The sequence below is a fragment of the Ursus maritimus genome, unplaced genomic scaffold (genome assembly GCF_017311325.1).
Source record: "Ursus maritimus isolate PB19 unplaced genomic scaffold, ASM1731132v1 scaffold_32, whole genome shotgun sequence".
Taxonomy (NCBI): domain Eukaryota; kingdom Metazoa; phylum Chordata; class Mammalia; order Carnivora; family Ursidae; genus Ursus; species Ursus maritimus.
The window spans coordinates 4,696,806-4,720,978 of NW_024425786.1; the positions used below are offsets into that span (position 1 = coordinate 4,696,806).

The 24,173-nt window shown below is 43.8% G+C and overlaps 1 protein-coding gene across 2 annotated transcripts in view; it reads left to right on the forward strand.

Annotated features, from left to right (window-relative positions):
- CAMTA1 (calmodulin binding transcription activator 1) overlaps positions 1 to 24,173 on the forward strand; it is an 837,244-nt gene that overhangs the window by 77,203 nt on the left and 735,868 nt on the right. The window contains exon 5 of one of the 2 annotated variants that reach the window (XR_005839010.1): positions 2,134 to 2,394. The exons of the other annotated variant lie outside the window; for it this stretch is intronic. The gene's annotated coding sequence lies outside the window, so the exon portion shown is untranslated. Of the gene's footprint in view, positions 1 to 2,133; positions 2,395 to 24,173 lie in introns of those variants that run through there. 2 annotated transcript variants of the gene reach the window in all.

Below are 24,173 nucleotides of genomic sequence, written 5' to 3' on the forward strand. Positions count from 1 at the left end.
TGCTGGCCTTTACTTTCCTCCACCCCAGATAGCAAAATTATTCGTAGATTTTCTTGAATCACCTACAGTGTTATTTGTTGGCACAATTACTCGAGCCACTTGTTTGTCAGGACTTGGGGAGAGTTCTGTTTGTTTGTGTTTTTTACTTAGATTATTATCGTTTCCATGGAATCCTGTGGGAATTTGCTTGGTTGTAGTGAGAGCGATTCCTTACTGCTTGGGCTGCTGTCATGTTGGAATGGGTTGGTGTCTCTGCAGCTTTTGGCAGGGGTTAAACTGGTACGGCATTTGGGCTAACATATTTTTGTGAGTTGGTGAATTTTAGAAGTGATTTAGAAGACTTTAGAAAAAGCCTCTATAGGTGCTCTATCCTCTTGTTTTAGGAAGAAATTATCTAGTAAGTACATGTGTTTTGGTAATGAAGGGGTACGTGTAGATACTTAGAGCTGAGTTGATACCCTTTTCCTTATTTTAATAGAAAATCTTTTAGTGAAACACAACTTGACCACCGGTATGCTGGCTCCTTGCCTCCTCCTGCAGACCGGCGGGAGCGGTGTGGGCACCGGTGCTCCTGAAGCCACATGCGCCTTTTTTTGATGGGCTATCGATTCCTGCTGTAGTGCTCCCAATTGCTTGCATGCCTCCCAGCAACAAATACGTATGTGACAGACTTTACGTGAGATGAGCATTCCAGAGAAATGAAATGCTAGTTTACTTTTCAGTAGCTGTGGAACTTAAAAAAAGAAATCATGTTTTTAGAACCGTGGCCTTAAGGCACTAACAAACACACTTGTATCTGGTGCATGAAGCTCTGCAAGTTATTTTTAACAAAACCTAATCGGGGGAACAGAAATCTGACGTTTATAGAGTTTGTTTATTTATTGATTGCTCTAAGCCATCAGAAAGAATATGTTGTTCCTTTTAATAAACTCCTTTTGGGCAGTTGTCTATATTTTAATATATAAGTATTTTTGGAATTTGATTTTAACAAGGTAAACTCTGATGTTGGATACTGTGGGATGGAACACAACTAGGGGCCTGGAAGAAGGATGGTACTTAAATCAGGTCCTGTTTTGCTCCCCGTGGTGCCAGTTATGTTCCCATTTACCCTCTCAACCCTTGAGCCCTCATTTGCACTGCCCCTTAGAGCCTGCGGTCCAGTAAGTGCTGGAGACTTGTGGGTCCTGAAATCAGGGAATGTAGCCTGCTCCAGTTTGGTTTTAGAGAGCAGACTAAAGATTACTGTATCACGATTGTGTTCACTTCCTTTAGTAGTGAAAGGAATATGGAAATTAATTTTCTGTAACTGTTAATTGTTACGCTTGCTGTTGCTGCAAAGTTAAGTATGTTTGTCATGATTTAGATGGCAGCTTTGTGTTGCAAAACAAAACCTTAGCTCTTTTTGTCTTTTTTAAAGCAAACTATTCTAATTTGTTAATGAGGAAGATGAGTAAATAATAACTAGAAATTGAAGCCTAACCTTTCAGATACTTTTCATTGTCAGAGATTCCTCTTGTCAAGCTTCTATTAATTCTGTGTAATTCCAGTAGAACTGCAAGTTATTTTGCTTAAAATGTCTTTTCTCCCCTCTGTGCAGTGAGAGTTGAATGTGAGAACAGATCTTAATAGATAGAGTTACACAGTTTATTTGATCATGTATCACTTTATCGCTGTCTTCTAGAACATTGTTATACTAAATGTTCCAATAATGGAAATTTTATGCAGCTACTTCAAATGAAACAAATTTGCAAAAACTCAATTTTGGAACTCATTCCTTGAGGAGAGGAAAAAACTCACCACACTGTGACCAAATTAGATTTCTGATATATTGGCAACTTATCAAACACTGTCATTTCCAGAAAACAGGGTGTGGGGTCCAGTGGAAATGTCAGTACTTCTCAGCCACTTATAATTGGAGATATTTTGGGTTTTAATGTAATTGTGTGGTTAAACTTTTACAAAAATTTTTTGGTAACAGGTAATTGAAATTTGGTTTTGTACCTAAATAAAAATGGCTCTACACGGAATCAGAAATGACTTGTGTTCAATTACAGGGGAGTCTTCTTTTCAAGAACTTGATTTTAAATTCTCAGAGATACTAGTTTTACTTACTAGAGCTCCTTTGTTTTGCAGAGATCATGATGCAGCCGTCCTTTTGGATTTCTTTTTAATAATGTGTGACCCTTCACCTTTGATCCCCTGACCTGCATTACCTTGGTAACCATTTCATTTTTTAATTTAATTTCATTTTTTAATTTTGGTGTACAAGCTGTAACATTTCATCTCTCAAAGTGTAACACGCTGATTTCCTTAAATAGAGATACCCCTTTGAGCGATAAATTTGCAAAATGCTGTCTTCATTTTCTGTATTAAAATTCATTTCAGTTTTTAAAATAAAGTGTAATCTGTGTTTTCATCCTTTTAAAATTTAAGTTTAGCGAGTGCATTTCCCCATACAATAGATCTCCTTTTCTATTCATGTTTTGCAACAGCTAGATTACCTTGCTGATGACACGTAACTCTCACGCACAGCAGCCAGCCACCACCACCTCCTTCCACACATACCCCCTCCCTCTCAGCACGCACCCCTTCCTGTGCAGATTACCTCCTCTTTCTTTCAGAAATAGTGGCAACTTGAGTTTAGCAGTCTTAGCTGCCACGTTCTACAACCTCAGATTACATTTTATATTCTCAAGTATTATTGGGACAGAGAGTTGAGCCCCTTAATTCCATGTATGGACTAGAAGATAAGAAAGTCGTCTCTTCCCCAGAAAGTACCTTTCCCCTCCTTTAATATTTATTTCTTTATTTGAGGCATAAGTTAATAACAAGCAACATTTTTAACATGGTCAGAAATGTGCTTTTGTCTCTGCTGAAGCCTGGGGAGTCAGCTGCAGTGGTCTGCATACCTGATTGCTTTATGACATGTGCTATTTTGTGACTGTTGTTTAGACATTTTTAATTGTATTCTGCTTTTCAGAAAATTCTTATTCAAAAGCAAAACAAACCAGAGTCTGAAAACAAAAATCAAACTTGAGTTAGTTCTTTGAACTGGCAGGATATTTCTAAGAAATCATGTTCCTTAAAAAAAAGTTGTGGGAATTTCTTAGCGTGGCCTGCTGAAGCGCAGATTATTTTTTAAGTGTCTCATTATTTTATTCTCTAACATTTAATGCTGATGCTTTAATTGCACACAGCTGAAGCTGCTAAATGAGCACTGAAATGGATTTAAGTCCTCTCTGAGCTTTGTTGATACCTATAAAAGTTTATGTCATTCATTAGAACCACAAATTAAAATTAGTTGTAGTGAGCTGTTCAGTGGAGATTGGAACTCTCGTGAACACGTCTTCAGGCTTACTAGCTTGTTTTTGTCTGTTGTACTTACATACCTGGAAAACTGCCTTTGACCTTGGCTATCTTTTCACAGAATTGCAAAATACCAAGAGCTGAGAAATACAGATCCTATGATTACAAAGCCAGAAAGTACATGGAATGAATGTCCCAATAGTTACGAGCCACTTATTGTTGCCTTGAATTTTAAGGTTTTTTTTTGTTGTTTTGTTTAAATGAGAATGCTTCAGAGTTGTGTAGGAGTATTTTCCAGATCCCACCCATGATGTGTTCCTCCGATGGTGTTATCCTCCCCGCCCCGAAGGAATAGCGCACAGAGTGTGCTCCCCTCCTCTTGCGGAAGCACCGTGTAGCCACCCAGTGCCTGAGGGGGGCGGGCTGATGGCCCCCAGAGAGTCACAGGCTCCCTGTTGACTGACAGAATCAGGGCCTCTTGACATCTTCCCCGTAGGCTCCCATGGCTTCTAGAGATAGTCAGCTACTTTATTCCTAAGTCCAGCAGGCGCTGAAGAGACATAAATAGGTGCACTAGAGAAATGTTTTTATTGTGCTATTTTATTTTGCAATTAGGTCACTTAGGTTTTCTTTAAAGTGTTCTGCTTAGTGCATTTTATTTTTTATTTTTTTATTTTTTTAAAGATTTTATTTATTTATTCGACAGAGATAGAGACAGCCAGCGAGAGAGGGAACACAAGCAGGAGTGGGAGAGGAAGAAGCAGGCTCCCAGCAGAGGAGCCTGATGTGGGGCTCGATCCCGGAACGCCAGGATCACGCCCTGAGCCGAAGGCAGACGCTTAACCGCTGTGTCACCCAGGCGCCCCTGCTTAGTGCATTTTAAGCTAACTTAATTTTTCTAAGAGAGTTAGTGTATGGACATATTTATTACTTAACTTTCAAGAACCGTTGTTTATTTGGTTCATATGTAGGGATTCTGGTAAGTTGTAAGCCACATGGATGTAGGTTTTGTAAGCATGATTCAGAGAAAACTCTAGTCTGGGCGTCAGAAAAACCTGCTTTTAACTAACAGGGTATCTGGATGTGCCATTTGGATCTCTTAAGGTAGTTCTACAAAACTAAAGAACTGGAATAGAAAGACTTCAAAAGACTTACATGTTGATGTGATTAAAAACACGGAAATCAGTTCAGTTTAAAAATATAAGAGTTTATAAAACATTTCACAGATTCGGCTTCAGTTTTATCCTATATAAAATGTAGACTATTGTTATGTCTCCTACTTACTTTTTAGGGTTGTTGGCAGGATAAATGAAACACTGAATGCTGGACCCAGTGGGAACCCAGAAGGAAGGTGCTTTTGAAATTAAACTTCGTCCTGTGGCTGTACTGTTGGCAGCTGTGACTGTCACACTGAGAGGCAGTTGTAGTGAAGTCTGTGGTGAATGGCCAGGAGCATGGGCTCTGCAACCAGGTCGCCTGGGGTGCAGGGCCACCTCCCACTTTGGCCCCTTGCAAGTGGTTTGACCTCTCTGTGCCTCAGTTTCCTTCTCTTTAAAATGGAGCTGATAAGAATAGCCCCCTGCTCAAGAGGGTCATGGGTGCGTCTTTGGGGGTGGATGTCTGCGAAGTAGTTAGAGCAGGGGTGACAAGTGGGGCAGCAGTGGTTGTGGCATCCCGGCCAGATCCTGCACACCAGGAGAGACCCAGGCAGGGTGGGGTTTCAGTGACACGGAATTCTGAGGAGGGCACACACCTTGAAGGAGATGAAGCTTCAGACAGCTTTCCCATTAGTCTCCTGACGTTGTCTGAGAGAGCCAGGCGTGCTTAGGGGAGAGGGACTGGGATGCTTACGGTTATTGGGCGCCTCTGAGGCAGATGCAAGTTCAGGTGTGTAAAGGTAAATCTGGGCTCCTAACCTTTTAGGAAGAAAAGCTTAGATGAGTAAGAGCACTGAACGCTTTCATGTTAGTGGTTTTTCGCTGTGGAGATACAAGAAGAGACCCATGGGAGAGACACCCCATCTCTCACTGCTCCGCTGGCTCCCAAGGAGTCAGAAAACTGTATGAGGCTTCAGTGCTTCCTCCTAAGTTGAAGAAGTGGAAGGAAGTCGCCGTTGTGGGGGGGGGGGGTCACACAGTTTTCCAGGTGCTTTCTATACATTTTAATTATCTAAATTTATCTACGAGGTGAGTGGTGTGTTCACCCTGTTTTGCACCTGAGAACACTGATGATCAGGTGGTTAAATCAGCCCTCATAGGGTCATACTCCTAGGAAATAATGGAACTGGGACCTAAGTCCAGGTGCTGTCCTTCTCCTGGCACCTGCATCCTTATTTTACTGGCAAACGTGGCTGGACCCCTGATAGGAAATTGTTTTGCCGTTCGGTTGCAGGGGACTCAGCCGTGTGCATTATGGTCCCTTAACCATTAGCAGCCCTGACTTAATAAGGTCTCCAGTGACCTGCTGCCACTACTGCCGGGAAGGCTCCATCTTGACTGCACACCCAGGGTCACTGTACAGCTTTGAAATATGGCGCTCTGGCCACGTCATCAGAATGGCTCTGATCTGGCCATTCTGGTAGAATCAGTAGGTTCAGAAATACAGGAAGTTTATGTTATAAACAGAAGAAAATGTAAATAATTGGTGCACATATAGACCTGTGCTTCCAGAACATGGGCCAGTGCTATTAATTCTGTAGTTAGCTACACTGTAAGTTAAATGGGCCTTAGTGGGCCATTTTAGTAATTCAGCCACCTATAATCAGTACCCCTTCTGTGGGAAAAATCCCAGCCATCCACTCCATAGAATATAGTCCTCTGGAAGTGGGCACCTGACCATCCCCAAAACCAGGTTTGAAGTTAGTCACGGAACTGAGTATAGTTAGGGGGCTCCACCTTCTTCCTCTCTCACTTCTTTTTTTTTTCCCATCTTGTATGCTCCCCCCCTCCCCCCGCCTTCTTTCCTCTAGCTCCCAACTCATCTTTCTCCCATCCTTCCTCTTTTTCTTTGTCTGCATCCGTGGGCCAGATCCCTCTGGGTGTGTCTATCCTTGGACCCCAGAGCACTTGAAATACTCCAGGAGGCCTAGCACGAAGTAGGTGTTCACATCGACATTTCTTAATTTGTCTTCATATCGATCTTTTGGAGGAGTAGGCATTACCCCTCATTAGCCTGTCAGCTTTCATTGGTGATTCGTTGAATAGGGCGGAATGTGGGACAGTAGGATGGACTTGACCGTTCTCGAGGCACTGGTATCAGGCTTTTAGTGTGTTTGCTGTACAGTTTTTAGAGCTGGGCTGTGAGGCCGTCTTGGTTGGACCCCTCACTTTGCTCCTGAGAGGGCAGGCCCTTCCTCAGGGTGCTCCGCGGGTCCGGACGTGCTGCTCGGGTGCTTCCCCCTTCGTCACACTGACGAGGGGAGCAGAGCAGATGCTGGAACACCTGTGCGTGTGTGCCACTCACTGTCTGTCTCGAGAGACGGTAGGAAAGCATCCAGCCCTTCTGCGTTGGTGCCCCCTCCCGTGAACAGCTTCCGCAGCAGAGTGCTTTGGGGGTGACCCAGGGGCCTCCTCACGGCCCCCATCTGGCCTCTGCAGGAGCCGTGCTGACGGAGGTTAGCCCTTCCTCGGGCGTTGTGGACACCGGGAAACCGGCTCCAGGAATGAGGAGAGGGTTTTGCCGTCTTCAGCGGCAGTCGGCTCTAGCCAGAGAGGGAGTTAGAGGAGGAGCTGCGGCAACCGTGTGGCTGCACAGTCAGGGGATCACGGGAAACCTCTCCTGTTCCTTCTCGTTTGTGGTGCTTGTTTCCCTGGGAAACTGTGGCCCTGGTTACCATGGACTGTGTGACATGCTTCAGAGTCCTAGGATTTAGACCAGACTTTCCACTTCAAGTGTACATCTTCACCTGGGGACACAGATACCCCGCACGATGACAAAGAGCACACGTGCCTACCTCAGAACTTGGGTTATTCGGGTTTGATCATCCAGTCCTTTCCCTCTCTCTCGTGCTGGTCCTTTCGAGTGGTTTACCCCTCTTCGCCCTTCATTTTTCCAAGGAGAGACCTGGGTGATTGTTCTGCTGCTCTCGTTACGGTGGCGAGGAGGACTGGTAGGGAGGGTTGGAGCTCGGGCCTGGCTGTTCGCCGTGGTTTTGCCTGCTCGCGGACCTGTTACAGCATCTGGTGCAGAGGAGCTTTGCGCGTAGTAGACGCTCAGCAAACACTCGCTCTTTCTGTTCTCATTAGCACAGGTAATTAAGAACAGGAGCTGATAGACTGCACGTATCTGTGCAGAGATATGTCTGTAATTAAAGTTTTAATTAAAGAAACACCAGACCAGGCAGATGGTTCTTATGCCTGCATCCTGTAAACCAAACAGCCATGGCTTTTCGATCTTGCACAGAAGCAAAGAGGAGACTAGCCTCACTCGTGGATGGCACCAGAGGGGAGGGGGGACTCTTATTAACTAGCCATAATCTAATTTTGGTGGTACTTTTTGTGATGCCAAATCCAGGGATAATCACTGCAGTTTGAAATGGAAATATGATACATCAAAGTTATGTCCCAACCAAAGCTTTTAAGTCTCCAGTCAAGGGCATTACCACAGCCCAGCTGGTATATCACAAGGCGTGTGGTTTTGTGCTAGATCACAAAAGCTGACAAAGTGTTATTTAGGATCATCAGCTAAATACAGTATTAGAGTGCTGTCATCCTGATTTTCCGGGTTTTGCCACTGTATGCAGTGCAGTATTGAGATACGGGGTGTGTGCCTGCTTGGCTCATGCAGGTCTTCTGTGCTGTTGATGTCACAGTGACCTTAATGACCAACCAAGTGTAGAATTTAAAAAAAACAACCACAGGGGTAGCAGAAAAAAACTTAGGTCTTACCACTTAGAACAACCTCCGCCCAGGGAGCCCCGTGAACTCGTTCAGGTCATGGCACTCTTAGCAGGAAGCCTGAGCAGTGCAGAGAAGAGGCGTTGGGAGGTCCGTGCCAGTTCACCTTGACCTCTTGGGATGCATCCACTCCTTAGTCCCCAGTTTCTTACCCTTACTCGTAATCGTTTACTCATCCGTGCTCACGGTTTTCTGGCCTCACTGCACTGCCGGTGGGCAGTAGCTCAGCTAGATGCCCGTTGATGTAGGCATGTTTTTATCACTTAACGTCTCACTCATTTGTTTTCTGCTTGGTGGAACCAGCGTTGAAGATGTTCATTTTCTATTTCACAGTGAAACATCTTAGAGGATTAGGAGAGTGGTTTTCTACTTTGCTTAATGGTAGGTGACCTTATCCCTGTTTATTTTTGAAGAAAGTAGGGCTCTCATCAGAAAAAGCCCGTGCCACACTGGGACGTACGTAGGTATCTCCACATTAAAGATGATGGCACAAAGTGATAGAACCCAGAAGTACTTTAACTCATCATCATGCCGTCTGTAGATCAGAACTCCATCCCTCCCAGCAGAAATGCCAAATTCACGAACCTGTGATGCACTATGAGTGACGCATGTGTACGATGGGTAGAGAGAAATGTTTTTATCATCTTTTTGCTTGGGGAAGAGGTCAGTTACTTGGGGAGGTACTGTTTGTTTTCGGAAGAAGCCAGTTCACTGTAAGCTACTTTGAATAAGTGGGCTTCGGTGTTTGTGTCCAGGAAATATTGTCAGACCCATAGAGAAGTGCTCCTAGGTAGTGAGTTGCCATTTTATGTGCATAATTTGAACCTGACTGGCTCTGAGGTCTGCTTCTTCTCTCATCTGGTGAGAGACCTGAGCATGTAACCCTCAACACACGTAGCACGGCGTTCGGTTGTGGGAGGTTTCCTAGGAGGTGATGCGTTGTTGCTCAGAGCGCAACAGGAGCGCCTCCCTTCAGGGGAGCAGATTGTTGCTTCTCCACAAGGAGAAGAACCATCAGCAAACAAACCCACCTGGAAAAGGAGGTTTTTAATTTCTTATTCTGTGGTGGGTTTGGAGAGAACTTTCGTTCTCCCTGATACCTAGGTGCTGATGGAGTGTGCGGTGGAGTGTTGTCTACCCTCAAATGACTTAAATTTGAACACTTACTCATTGGTTCAATATTTATTGAATGCCTAGTAGCAGGCGCTGTCCTAGTTACCAGGAATAAAGCAGTAAACAAAAGAAGGCCATTCCCCTCAAAAAGCTTATTTTCTGGTTGGGTGGGGAGGGGTCACAGCCAATAAACAAACAAAAAACAAGTAACAGTAATTGAGTGATTATATGTGACAACATTTATTCACTAGTTAGTCCTCAGAGCAGGGAGGAAGCAGGTGCTCTTGTTGTCCTCGTTTTGCAGGCGAGGACACCAAGGTACAGAGAGGTAGCAGTTAAGTGCTCAGTGTCACACAGCAGGACGTGCTGCTGGTCTTCCAACCCCGGTGACCTGCCTCCGGGTGCATGCTCTTCACACCATGCGATTTTCTCTTTTAAACAACAGCCTAATCTGTTTATTTCTCCACCAACACAGAAATGTTGATGCTACTAAGTGTGATGAGGAGCAGTGAAGCTAAGTGAACCGTTGGGAGGGTTCCTGGATGTTGGCCCGGGGGTGTGCAGGTGTGTGCTGTTTGAGAAAGTGTGACTTGAGCAGGTGTCTGGTACAGTGATTTGAAGGAAGTGACACAGTGATCCAGGTAGTATCTGGAGTGAGAGTATTCCAAGCAGAGGGAAAGCAGAAGCAAAGGCCCCCAGGTGGGTGCATGTGGGTTTGGCAGTAGCAGAAGAGAAGAAAGGAGAATAGCGAGGAGGCCAGTGTGGCTGCTCTGAGTGGGTTTGGTGAGAACAGTAGGATGAGGTATCAGGGGCTATGTCCCACGGGGTCTGACGGGGCATGGTGAGGTCTTCTGATTTTAGTGAATGAGAAAGGAAGCCATCCGAGAATTGTTGAGCAGAAAGACACCATGATTTAAGGGATCACCCTGAATGCAGTGCAGAGAACAGTTTAGGGCAGGGGTTGGCAGACCATCCCCTGAAGGCCCAATCCAGCCAGCCACCTGTTTTTGTGCAGCCAGCAAACTGAGATGTTTTTTGTATTTCTAAATGGTTGAAAAAAATAAGATGAATAATAATTTGTGGTACATGAAAATTATACGTAATTCAAATTTCAGTGTCCATTTAAGTTCTAGTTTTACTGGAATAGAGCCACAATCATTCGTTTGCATATTGTCTGAGTCTGCTTTTGAGCTGCAACAGCCAAGTTGAGTGGTTGCGACAGAGACCATCTGGCCCACAGAGCCGAAAATATTTACTATCTGGCCCTTTAAGAAGTTCGCTGATCCCTTAGGTTTAGGGCCGTAGGGATGGAAGTAAGAAGACTAGTGAGTAGACTGTCGCGAGGGCTGGTGGTGGCCTGGACCAGGGTGGTGAGAAACGGTCAGATGCTGGATGTGTTTCAGAGGAAGAGCTGACAGGTTGTGTGCAAATACAAGGAGTTGGGGTGGATGCCAATGTTTTTGCACTGAGCAGCTGGGAGAATGCAGCTTCTCTTTGCTGAGATTGGGAAGCCCGTGGGAGCCGCAGGTTGGGATGAAAGGGTGAGGAGAAAGCAAGAGTTGTGTTTTGGACGTGTTAACTCTAACATGCCAAGTGGAGGTGTTGACTAGGCAGTCACATATATGAATTGTAATCTAGAGGAGAGGCCTAGGCTCAAGCCAGACTTCTTAGTGTTTTCAGCATTTAGAAGGTTCTTACTTGCTCTGGGATGCATGGGATCCTTAAGGGGGATTTGGATAGGGAGAGGTGTTCAAACATGGAATGCTGTGGTGTTAAGAGGAAGGAGGAGAAGAAAGCAAAGGAGAATGGGAAGGAACAACCAGAGAAGGAAAGCCAGGAGAGCGAGGTCTCCTGGAAGAATGTGTTTCAAAGCAGAGAGAGTGATCTTCTGTGTCAGATGCTGCTAAAAGTCAAGTAATATGCAGACTGAGAATTGACTGTGGACCTGGCAGCATGGAGGTCAATGGTGACTTTGATATGAGCTGGATGAGTGAAGTGGTGAGGACAAAAACCCTATCCCAGCTGGTTCAAGCAGAAATGGGAGGACAGGAAGCAGAGTTGGTGCTTTTGAAGAGTTCTGCTTTCTGCTGCCCAAATGTAGGCTATGAGGGGGCAGAGTAGGGTTTAACCTGGGATTGGGATTTTGCCCTGGGAATGCTGGCGGGGGAAGGGGCAAGGGAGCTGAGCGCTGGTGTGATGAAGGATCATATACTCTAAGACAGATGGGCAGCAAAAGGGAAGCACAAGGAAGATGAGGGCAGTGAGAGGCCATGGCAACAGGGGGATTGAAGGAATAGGATCAGGAATGGTGCCTGGGTGGCTCAGTCAGTTAAGCGTCCAACTCTTGACTCTTGATTTCATCTCAGGTCATGATCTCAGTTCTTGGGATAGAGCCCTGAGTTGGGCTCTGCTCTGGGTGTGGAGCCAGCTTGGGATTCTCTCTCCCTTCTCCCTCTGACCACCCAACTTGTCTCTTAAAAAAAAAAAAAAAAAAAAGGAATGGTTGGAGTAGGGATAGTCAAAGAGAGGGATGCTTGAATTTGATATCGAAGGAATGCAGTTGTAGTTAACATCAAGGCCTAGGATAGTGCTGTCCAATAGAAATGTAATGTGAGCCACATGTGTAATTTTGAATGTTTTAGAAGCCATGTTTTAAAGAAGTAAAAAGAAACAAATGAAATTAATTTTAATGATCTATTAGCTCAATATATCTAAAATATGTGAACATGCAATCAATATAAAAATTATTGAGATATTTTACATTTATTTTGTACTAAGTCTTTGAAATCCAATATGGGTTTTATACTTTCAGCATATCTTAATTCAGACCAGACGCAAGTTCAGGTGCTCAGTATCCACATGTGGCTCATGGCTGCCATCTTGGACAGGTTGGGGATGCTCGTGGAAGTATGGTTCAAGGGTATTAGAGAGGAGTGGGTCAAGGAACAGGCCAGTGTTTAGGAAGGATTGTCTGCATGGTTCTGAAACCACTTATGACTCCTGATGAGAGTAACAGGGTTGGAGAGGCAGAAGGGGCATGCTGTGGCTCTTGGTAGGATCTGTGCCTCAGTGGCTGCTGCTCTAACCTTCTACCTGCAAAGGAGCATTTCCTGACCCTGATCCTGTCCTACTTCTCAAAGCATCCGTGAGGTTATGAGGGATTGCTCTTGCCTCATTTAAAACCCAGGTGGTGGTACCTCCTTGGAATGATGGATTTGGGACAAGATTTCTGAATCACAGTGAAGTATCAGAACACAAGGCCATAATTTTGACAAGATCTTCCAAAAATGGCAGCTTTTCACTTGGCATGTTTTTATTTTCATCCACAAGGCTTTTCATTGACTCACTAATGAAAATACTAACTCCATGTGGGCAGCTCATTACAGCCACACACACCCCACCCCCACGAAAAAAATACCCTTTAGATTCTTATGTTTATTTTGTTGTATCTTTAGATTCTATCTTTATTTTGGCATAATCCTCACATACCTCAAATGTTAGTTATACTTCATCCTAAATGTGTTTGAATCCCTACAGAAGTCAGCGTTTAGTAGCTTCGAGGCTGTCCCATGTGGTAGAAGCAGCAGCATGCAAAACCTGCCTGTCCTCATCTGATGCTTTTGAAAGGGCAGGCATGGTCAGCCTTTTACTGTGTAGAAGATTTATATATATGTGTGTATATATATATGTATATATATATGGCATGTGCACGCTTGCTCTGTTACGTGTGTGTGTGTATAACAACTTACATAGATAAATTTATATATTTGGTTTGGATCCACAGTGTGTCTTTAAAGATTAATAAAAATTGATGATGAGGTCAGAAGCTGTTTTTAGCCTTGTAGGCCAGGAAAATTAAACTGTTTTGAGAGGATAAACAGGAACGCCTCAGGCCACTCACATGGTCTTGCTACTTTCCATACAGATAATGAGCCCCAGGGAAAAAGATGCATGGATACTCCCCTTCTGTACCTTTATCAAGTTTAAATTATTTTAGCTTCTCTTTAGTTTCCTGTTATATTAAGATTATTAAGATTAACCAAAAAAAAAAAAAAGGTCCTCAAAAATCCTACCAGCTCCAATATTTAGGAAGAGTCTGTTTTGAGCCATGGATTTGTGAACCTTGTGTTCTTGGATGACCTCTGTTTTGAAGGAATAATTGCTTGTTCATTTCGTATGAACTAATGTCACGAGGATGTGGGGTCTAGGTAGTTTGTCTTGTTAACGTCCGGACTTAAGTAGTTCCATGAGAGTGTCACAGCATTTACTGGTCACTAGCTGTGCACCCTCTGTAAATACAATGTCCTTCTGGCACCAGCGTGCTCGTGTGAAAGAAGACTCAGTAGACACAATTTAGTAATAAGGAAACGTGCTCACTACATAAGTTTTCTTAAACTCTCTTTATTCTAATTAAAATGTTTATCTAATAGATAAGTGGGTGAACGCTAAGAACTGGAAATTAAGCAAGAAATTTAAAGAACGTTGATGGCTTTATTGCAGTTTGTTTTGAGGTTTTTGTCTCCACTAAATGCTGGTTTGCTTTTCAAGTCACTCCTTCACACATAAATCTTTATGACGAATGGACTGGAATTTATTCCAACAAAAGAAGAGCTAGTTTACCATGCCACTTGTAAATGATAACACATGTTATGTAAGAGAACCAAAGCATTAGCTTTTTAAAAGCATTGTTAGCATGATTACTTAATGTGGTCCACACACAATTCTAGTTTCTTTGAAAGTGAAGGTCAGTGTGTCTAGAAGACTAGGGAAGTGAGTGCTTTGACATTTGTTCATTGTTTTTTATTTAGATCTGGGTCACTACCATGCTCTTGGTATAATTCTTGCCTCAAAAAAATCCAGAGCATAACATTTAAACTTGTACTTTATTCCTTCAGAAATTTACTGCTGACACTGAAACTTGATCCACCCTGGCAGGCGTAACCCTAACCAAAGCAGATGCTTGTTCGGTAGTGGGCAAGCCTTTCCTTGCCCTCCCTTGTCCTAGAACCTGTGTGCAAGCCAGCTCTCTGAATGCTTCTCTGGGTTGGCATCTGGATTTGCCTTTATTAATAAAGCATTCATTAACTCAGAACGCCCATCTCTGCATGCAAGTGGAGGTGTTCACGGACAGATACAACCTCCCCCACACGCTCTCCCAGCCCGGGCCTCCTCCTCTGCTCCCGCCCCTTCCTGGGTTTGTGCCTGGCAGACAGTCTCTTTCTGGAGGCCAGCCCGGATGTCACTTCTCCATGTGCCCGTTCTGCACAGCCTGTCCTACTGGCTCGCTTTTAATGGGCACTGCTTTCCGTGTCCCTCTGAGGACCCTTGCCATAGCATATTGTAATTTGTCTCTTTATTGGTGTTTTTAGTCCCCTAAACCATGAGCTCCTCAGGGCAGGTGCTAGACCTTATGGCTGTTAGTGAATGAATGTGGCTAGATAAAAGGGGAAGGGATGGTGGGGTAATGCACCTTCAAGCCAAAAAGGTAAACTTAGTTGTTTTGGGGGAAGAGAATAAATACTCTTTTCGTTTATGTAGTTCTTAAAATTTGGGTGGCAGAAAGCAAATATGCAGAAAACAAGTCAGAAGCTGCTGTCTGATTCCACAGAGACAGTCACATTTTATATTTAAAAAATGTAATTTAGCATTGATCGCCTTGAAATCTTCAGTTTGTTGTTCTGGTGTCTTAACTAATTATTTAATTGAGTAACAGCTAGGAGAATAGATCATACATGTGAGGACTTCCTTTGTAAGAAGCCCACAGCTCTTTTCTTTCTATGATGTGTCCTTTTTAGCACCATCCTCGAGGCTTGTGAAACTGAGCTGCCTCTCTGCATTGGACACATGCTTGAATGTGATGGTTCTTTCATAAGTATCTGGTTCCACGGAAGTTCACTAGTCATGCTTCTGTTGCATCAATTTGAGGTTTGGTTGGAAATCATTCCCATAGTAGAAAAACAAATTAGCGTCCTCCCTCTGCACCCAGCTTCCAGCTTCCCCTCAAAGATTCATTAGCATGGTGTTCAGTATTTTACCCAAAATCACTCACTTTAAAATGGCTCTTCCCCTCTTAGCATCTAAGCAAGGGGAGGTAAGTGAGACAGATCAGAAAGAACAGACCTTCTGCGGCTTCCTTCCGCGTCAGTGTGCGTTTGGTGGTTCAAGGGCCACTGTGGAAGTCACCTGTAGCTTCTTAGGATCTTACCTAATGAAGGAAATGTTAGTCCTACTCCTCATTCAGTGTTCCTTTGAAATACTGCATTCCTCTAACCTGTGAAGCTGCTTGAAGGAACGAGTGGCGGTGCTGGGGGTTCAGTTTGAGCAGTCCGCCTTCTCAGGCCCGTGCTTCACCTAATGGTGTCCAGCAGGGGAGCCTCTCGAAGCATTGTGTCCTGTTGCATCAATATGTACTTAGACACGCTAATCTGAATTAGAGAGCTGATTGTACATAATGACTCCTTGGGGATGCCGTGGTAGAAAAAAGAAAACAGAAACTTAAGTAGTCTACTGAATATGCATAGTCAGTAGAAAATTCTCCTAAAATTAGTGTTAATTGAATCTGAACCTTGATCATCTTTGAACCCTTAATTTTTAATTCGATCCCTTAAAAAACTCTTGTGGCCTCTTAAAGATACATCTTGCAACCAGTAAAAGTTACACTGTAATGATTGTAAAAAGGCTGAGTTACCGTAGGGAAGTGAGTCATCTGTGTGGATATATATATGTGAGTAGTGTGTCTGGTACATTTATACGTCTACATACACATGTGCAGACATGTGTGTGTTTATACAAACCGTAGTTTGTCTTTATTCAGATGTCTCCTCCTCTCTGCCTCTGGAAATGGGGCACATTTTCTTCAGTTAAAAACAGAAATAGAAGCGATGGTCTTGACCCATTTTACACTTATTTATTTCAGGCTCTCACCACACACTTGTACATGGGCGCAGCAAGAAGAGGGACCCACAGAGCTGGAGCCGCGAGGGCTGGCACATTGGACTCAGAGCTGGCAGAACTCGTAGGGGGATCTTGCCATCCTGCAGCCCCATGTCTGGCTCCAAGATAATTCTGTTAGTGAAGTGCTTGCACTTAAGATCCAAAATTAATTTGAACTGAATGTTACTGAAAATAAAGTAGATGAAAGTGCCCCACTCTTGCCTTACCCACAGTTGTTACGTGAGAGATCCACAGTCTGACCTGGCTGTGGGAGAGCAGGTCTCTGCCCACGTGCCACCTGGTCACGGAGGTCTCGGCGATTGTCCTCGTGCCCAGATGCCACTCTCCGTCCCCTTTGCAAGCTTCTCTTTTCCTAAGAGCACTCATCTCCAGAGTGGTGGTAGGGTCATGTATTGGTGGCTGTCTTTGTCCTACAGGAATGGAAGCCCCACGAGGGCAGGGCCTCTGTGCTGTTCCTGTCTTCACTGTGTGGGGAGAGTCTGAATAAATGCTGTGAGTGCATAAATGGGTCACCTGATGTGGTGTCCTTTCTGAATGTTTGCTTTTAATTTGCCTTTTATAGATAACTTTTTAAAATGATAAAACAGTGAAACTTGGGGGTAAATATAAAAATTTTGTTATGATTGAAATGAGCAGCATGGGGTGTTTTTGAATTGCCGGAGCAAATCAGGGCTTTAGAATATTGAATTACAAATTTACGCTCTGTTCTGGTAGCCATGCCTCCTGATGAAGAAGCAGAGGAAACAGATGTAGGAGAGACAGGAGGCCTGTCTCTGGAATAAGGTGTACCTTGGAGAGCTTGCAGTTTTGGTTCCAGACCACTGCAAGAAAGCGAGTATCACAATAAAGTGAGTCAGATGAATGTTTTTGTTTCCGGTGCACATGAAAGTTAAGTTTACACTATTTTTTGCTCTATTAAATGTGTTAATAGCATTATGTCTAAAAAAATGTACATATCTTAAAAAATATTGCTGAAAAATGCTAACCATCATCTGAGCTTTCAATGAGTCGTGACCTTTTTGCTGGTGGAGGGTCTTATCTATATGCAGTGGCTGCAGACTGCTCAGGGTGGTGGGTGCTGAAGGTTGGGGTGGCTGTGATTTTTTACAACAAAACAACAATGAAGTTTGCTGCATAGATCAACTCCTCCTTTCACAAATTTCTCTAGCACGCGATGCTGTTTGATAGCATTTTCCCCATAGTAGAACTTTTTCCAAAATTGGACTCTGTCCCCTCGAATGCTCCCACTGCTTTATCAACTAAGTTTATGTAATATTCTGAATCCTTTGTTGTCATTTCAGTAGTCTCCACCAGGAGCAGATTCTCTCTTTAAGAGGTTCGTCCATAAGAAACAAGTCCTCATCTGTTCAAGTTTTATCATGAGATTGCAGTGATTTGGTCCCATCTTCAGACTCCACTTCTAATTCTAGTTCTCTTGCTATTTCCACCACACCTGCAGTTCCTTCCTGCACTGAAGTCTCGAACACCTCAAAGTCATCCATGAGGGTGGGAGTGCATTTCTTCCAAACTCCTGTTCGTGTTGATATTTTGACCTCTTTCCATGAATCATGAATGTTTTTAATGGCATCTAGATGGTGAATCCTTCCCAGAGGTTTTCACTTTACTTTGTCCAGATCCATCGGAGGAATTTGTATCTAGGGCAGCTATCCCCTTATGAAATGTATTTCTTGAATAGTAAGCCTTGGAAGTTGAAATGACTCCTTGATCCATGAGCTGCAGGATGGATGTTGTGTTAGCATGCATTAGTCTCCTCGCACATCTCCGTCAGAGCTCTTGGGTCACCATAGGCATTGTCAGTGAACAGTACTATTTTGGAAGGGATCTATTTTCCTGAGCAGTAGGCCTCAACAGCGGGCTTAAGATACTCAGCAAACCATGTTGTAAACAGATGTGCTGTCACCAGGCTTTGCTGTTCCATTCGTAGAGCACAGGCAGAGTAAATGTAGCCAGTTCTTTAGCGTAGTTCGAAAATTCGCACCATGGCAAATGAGCATTGGCCCCAACAGGAGAGGCAGCCTGTCCTTGGAAGTTGGAAGCCGGGGGCTGACTTCTCCTCTCCAGCTGTGGAAAAGCGAGGTAAGCCTTCCAGCAGCAGGTGTTTCGTGTCCGTGGAAAATCTGTTGTTTCGTGTCGGTGCCGTCGGGAATCCTCTGAGCTAGATCTTCTGGAGAGCTTGCTGCCGCTCCCGTGTCAGCACTTGCTGCTTCCCCTCGTGCGCTCCTGTGATGAGCACGGCTTCCCTTAAACCTCATGAACCCACCTGCGCTGGCCTCAGACCTTTCTAGTGCAGCTCCGTCCCTCTCTCAGCCTTCAGGAACTGGAGAGTGAGGGCCTCGCTCTGGATGACGCTTTGGCTGAAGGGAATGCTGGGGCTGGTCTGCTCTTCTGTCTAGACCACTAGAACTTTTCCCATTTCAGCACGAAGGCTGTTTTGCTTTCTTACCCCTATGTTCACTGGAGTAGCACTTCTAATTTCCTTCAAGAACTCTTCCTTTGCAGGCACAACTTGGCTGTTTGGCAGGAGAGGCCTCGCTTTCAGCCTGTCTCGGTTTTCAACATGCTTTCCTCCCTGAGCTGAATCGTTTCTAGCTTTTGATTTAAAGTGAGAGACATGGGCTCTGCCTTTCACCTGAACACTTAGAGGCCATCGTAGGGTTGTTAGCTGGCCCGATTTCAATATTGTGGTGTCTCGGGGACCAGGGAGGCCTGAGGAGGAGAGAGACAGGGGAACAGCTGGTCAGTGGAGCAGTAGGACACACCCGACACTGATCAGTAAAGTTTGCCATCTTACACGGATGTGGTGTGTGGCGTCCCAGAATAATGACAGCAGCAACATCTGATCACAGATCACCTTAAAAATATAATAATAATGAAAAAGCTTAAAATACTGCGAGAATGACCAAAATGTGACCCAGAGACACAAAGTGAGCAAATGCTGTTGGAAAAATAGCACCAATAGACATGCTTGGCACAGGGTTGCCACAAACCCTCCACTTGTAAAAACTCAATACCTGAGAAGCCCAGGAAAGCAAAGCAATAAAACAAACTCCTTTATTTTAATATCAAGGCATCTAGTGAGAGTCTAGAAAGAAGCAATGAAAAATAAAAATAGGTAGAAAGTAGATATTTTTTTGACTTTTCTTAATAATTTAAAAAATAGATTTTGGCATCAAGAAAACAAGATAAACCAGAATATTTCCTAGGTCAAAGGGGCATTAACAAAGACACAGAGGCAGTTATTCTAATGGAACTAACAGAAGTACTTCTGTTCTAGAATACACATTGCAGCTGCTCCCTCTTTATTCCTTTCGTGCTGGTGTCGGCCACAGTACCCACATGTTCTTGAGAACCTTCGAGGAGGATTGGTTTGTTTGTTTTTAATACAAAGGTCAAAACCCAGGGAAACTGTATCCTTTGATGTAGGCTGTTACCTCAAGGTGAGTTTATTCGGGGCACTAAGTTGAGCCAAACTGGTGAAAGAACTTCAGCTTCTCAGGAATAGTGTACTGCATTTGTCAGATTGTGTTCCTTTCATTGTGAACTTCAGTTATTCATTGCACACTGAAAGAATCACCTAAAACCGGGAAAACCAAAGGCCCAGTTGAGCTTGAAGTTTATGTCATGTAGTGAGGTACCCAACATTTCTGATGAAATCAGTAGTATGTTTCACTTCCTTTTAAATAAAGTGTGAAAAGCAAAGAGCAGGTTTTTATGTACCACAAAGCAAAACAAAAAAACCTTTCAGGGCATAATGCATTTTTCATTAAACTCACCACTGAACTATTTTGATTATGTAATCTTATCCTCCCATGAACGTATAAGAAGTGTGAATTTTCTGGGGTGAAGAAATAATTGCAGAAGCTGGTTAATGAGGCAGAACTCACACATCTGCATTTATGGTTTTGTGGGCAAATAAATCATCAGTGGAGGATACAAATGTAAAGAAAAATTCTTGATTGCGCTCAAGAAATGCAAGGTTGAACTTTTTACTAAAATAGAATTTTACAGCCTCTCCGAGGGATGTTGTGAGTATTAAATAAGTGTAATGTGCTCAGAATAGCAACCCAGGGCGTAGTGAGCACTAGGAAATGTGTGCCCTTTATCTCTTACACGGATTTTAGTACAAAAGACTAAATCATGTCTTAATCATGCATCATAAACTGAACTGTAATTTAATGTGGTGAATGTCCACCTTAACTCAGTCAGGAGTGGCTTTCAGAGCGAGGAAGATCCTGAAACGTTTTTCTTTGGGCCCTTATGTGTGCCATGTATGAGATCCTTGGGCAGGTTACCCAGATGATGGGCCTAGAGCCAAGAGATGCGGGAGCAAATATGTAACTCTTAGTTGTATTTTGAAATACATTATTTTAAAAAATCCGAAGATTCGATTGACCTACTTTTTTTTAATTTTTTTTTTTTTTTTAGCATGCCCTGTTGCTGTGTTTGTGTACTTCTAAGTTTTCTGGAATTCAGTTGAGATTTATGACCAACAGATGCTTAAAGCCGTTGTCAGAATTACGTACCTAGCGCTTCATTGATTTGAAATCTAGTTTTCATTCAACATTCCTGCAGTTTAAAATGTGACAGAAGTTTTTCAAGAGTGATTACATGAGTTAGTGCCCTCTGGTGGCACACAGAGGACATCAGGCAGAGAGGGACTGACCCGTTGAGCCTTCTTCAGAAAACTCGTCTGAGGAGGAGTCTTCTTGTAATTGGTTCTTTTCTGAGAGCTTTTCTTTTTGGTGGATTTTGAAAAGGTCTGCAGTGGTTGATTTATGCCCATCTGTAGTTTATTTTTCATGTGTTGGGTGCTCGTCAGTGCCCTCGTCCATTAAGCCATGGCCCTGGAGTTGACTAGTAACAGCCTTATGGGGAGACTTCTTTAGCAGTGTAGGCTAGGATGAATTTCCGGGTGAGAGGATTTTCAGGTGAATTTACTGGAGGAAGGTATACCAACGTTAAGATTTTCGAAGGGGGATCAGGACATCCATTTTTAGATGCATCTCTTAATTTGCCTTTTGAAGAGGGGACCACTCACTTCTTGGATTGATGGCCTTTGGGTGACTCAGTGGTGCCACTTGAGACAAACCTACCCAGTGGATTGGAAGTAGGTGGGCATTGTGGTACATTTAGATCTTCCCTGCAGGGCAGGCCCCACCTTTCCCGCCTGGGTCCTTTGGCCAGACTCGCTTACTCTTGGGGCTTTGGGGTCAGGCAGGCCAGAAACAGCATCTCATTCCCACCTCTGAAAAGCTGTGGGACCCTGGGAAGTCGCTCTGTCTTTTATGAGTTTCTTTAGCTGTGCGATCTGGCTGTTGCTGCTTCGAACCTACGTCAGGAGACAGTTGTGTGGTGGAAATGAGCTCGTGTGTGAGAGAGTTGTAAGCTTTGTGCAGATTGCTATTACATACGTGTTTCTTTCCTTCTCTTCCCCAAAGCAAGTTCCCCCCTCCTTTAAAATGAAGTCTTAATCTTGAATAATGTTATATTTACAGCCATGTTGCAAAGGTGGTACAGAGTTTGCACAGTCCCCTTACCTAGTTTCTCCTGCAAGCCTCACTTTGATATGACCAGGTTTCCTTATACTTTTCATGTATAATCCCTGTGATCTTTGATCACATTTGGCTTAAAGTGCCAATTTAGCACTTGGCTAAGGCTGAAATATTTGCCTAAATACCTGAATTTTGCTGAAGATGTGCCATTTGCTTCCAGATCATCCTTCTGTTTTTACCTTGGTCCGTGTCTGTGACCACTTGACAATAGAGTAGTCTTTGATTTTCCAGGATCTTAACACCTAAACAGTTTCCCCGTTGAAGAAGTTAATGAGCTGTGCACCCATACGGGAGACGAGGCAGGCGGTTGGCGTCAGCGTGTTACCGAGGCACATTGGCACCCCGGCCGCATCTCACACCGCCACAGTTTAAGTCAGGGTAGAAATGTGCATATTCCAACCCCCCTCCCCCAAACCCCAAAAACATTTCTTACATTTGGAAATACAAAAAGAACTGACATAGCTTCCTAATCAAAAGCCCACCAGCTAGTTTTAATATATAGATAGTCTGTAATTAGTGTATAAAAAAACAGTAGCAGCTCACATTGTATCTACCTTTATAATCTAAGAAAATGATTTCAGACAACATCTCATTTGGTTTCTTAACCCTGAGAGATAGGTGGGGAGAACTTTGTCACTCCCCTTTCGTGTACCTGGATGAAGTAAGGGAGGCCAGGGGGTGACTGATGGAGGCCGAGTTCATTAGAGCCACTCTACACACGACTGAACACTTCTCACCCAGGCCTCCTCCAGCACTCCTGCAATAATGTGGCTTTGAAAATGCTGTTTTCTCTCTTTTATGTTGGCTAAGTGCCATCCCAGTGATCATATTTGTGCTTCTAATATGCACATTTTTTGATACCTGATTGACAATTTATATATTTTGTTTCAACGCAGATCCTTCCTGAATATTATCAGATCAGCACTATAGGCTTGATTTAACAGAATCTCACCATCCTGGGCCATCAGGGAAAGTCGAGGTCTGTGCCCGGGTGTGCCTGCAGCCTACTTTGAGGCGGTGTCCTGTGTGTGATCTTTGGGCTGTGTATTGTGCTGGAGGGAACCTTGGCACTGGAGACACGTAGGACTTTTTATTTATTTTTTATTTTTACGAACCACAGAGATATTTGAGTCAGAAAATGATGTAGTTCGAAAAAGTGATAAATGGACCAGGTTCTTGAAAAGCCAGCAGAACATCTTACTTACACAAAATCAGAAAACAGAAATGAGTCTCCTAAGGAAAAAAAAAAATTTTTTTTTTTTTTTTTGCAAATACGGTGCTTTTATATAAATTCTCATATCTATTTTTGTGGTATAAAATTTAATTTTGTCATCGTTTGTTTTGTGGTTAGGTCTCCATTTCTCACAGCATCTCACTTAACCTGTCTGAAAAGGTGAGTTCAGAGGAAGCCATGTGCTGCTGCCTGTGGTGGCACTCATGCCCAGACGGTTAAGTCTCACTGCCCACTTGGGTGAGTTTGGTGGGTGATTTTCTTTTGTTTTTTTAATCAGTAACATAGACCAAGCTACAAAGCCAAGTGGAAGAATTAAGATATGTTTTAATCTTTTCAAGTTCTAAGAGTCTCATTAAAGAACCATCTTTTTTCTTTTTTTTCTTAAGCTGACAAAATGTCCAAGTGCTTGCCTGGTTCCTGCCTGGCCCCTCAGAATTCTGGAGCCACAGCCAGGGTGGATCCCTGGTGGCTTCCCTCATGGCCTCTAGCGAGGGTGGGTGTGCTGCTCCCTTGCAGCAGCTCCGGATGTCACCTGGGAGGAATCTTCGCTGTGGCTTTGATTATCCTCTTCAGGTTGTGCCTTTCAGGAAGTTGTAAAACAGATGGTGCTGTCCGGCTGGGTAACCAGCCGTCTGAGATCAGCCCTGCTGATGTGGGCAGAATTCAGAATGAAGTTTTAGCTTCACGGACATGTCGTGGGGAAGTTGCGTGTCATGACAGGCCGTGTCCCATCAGGGGGAGTGCTGTGGGATGGACCCCGAGGAGGTTAGACTAGGGGCTGCTGGGCTTCCTCTGGCTGGCGGACTTGGCTGTGGGTTGCCCAAGATGGTGACTGCTTCCCTCTCGGAGTGGTGGGTCTGTAACCTGAGTCGTCAGTCTGAGAAGGGGGTGTTTTGTGTTCACTTGGGGTTTTCTGACATTGACTGGAAAGAAGAGTAAGACTTTAGTTGTGTAATTTACAATAATGACCAAAAACCTCAAGCCTGCTCCCCACAAAACATCCAGTTATCCAAATATTCATTCAAATTATAAATTTCTTTCAGCTACGGGCACTTTTTTCCTTGTCTTTTTCCATTCTGTTTTCTTTCCCCACCAGAT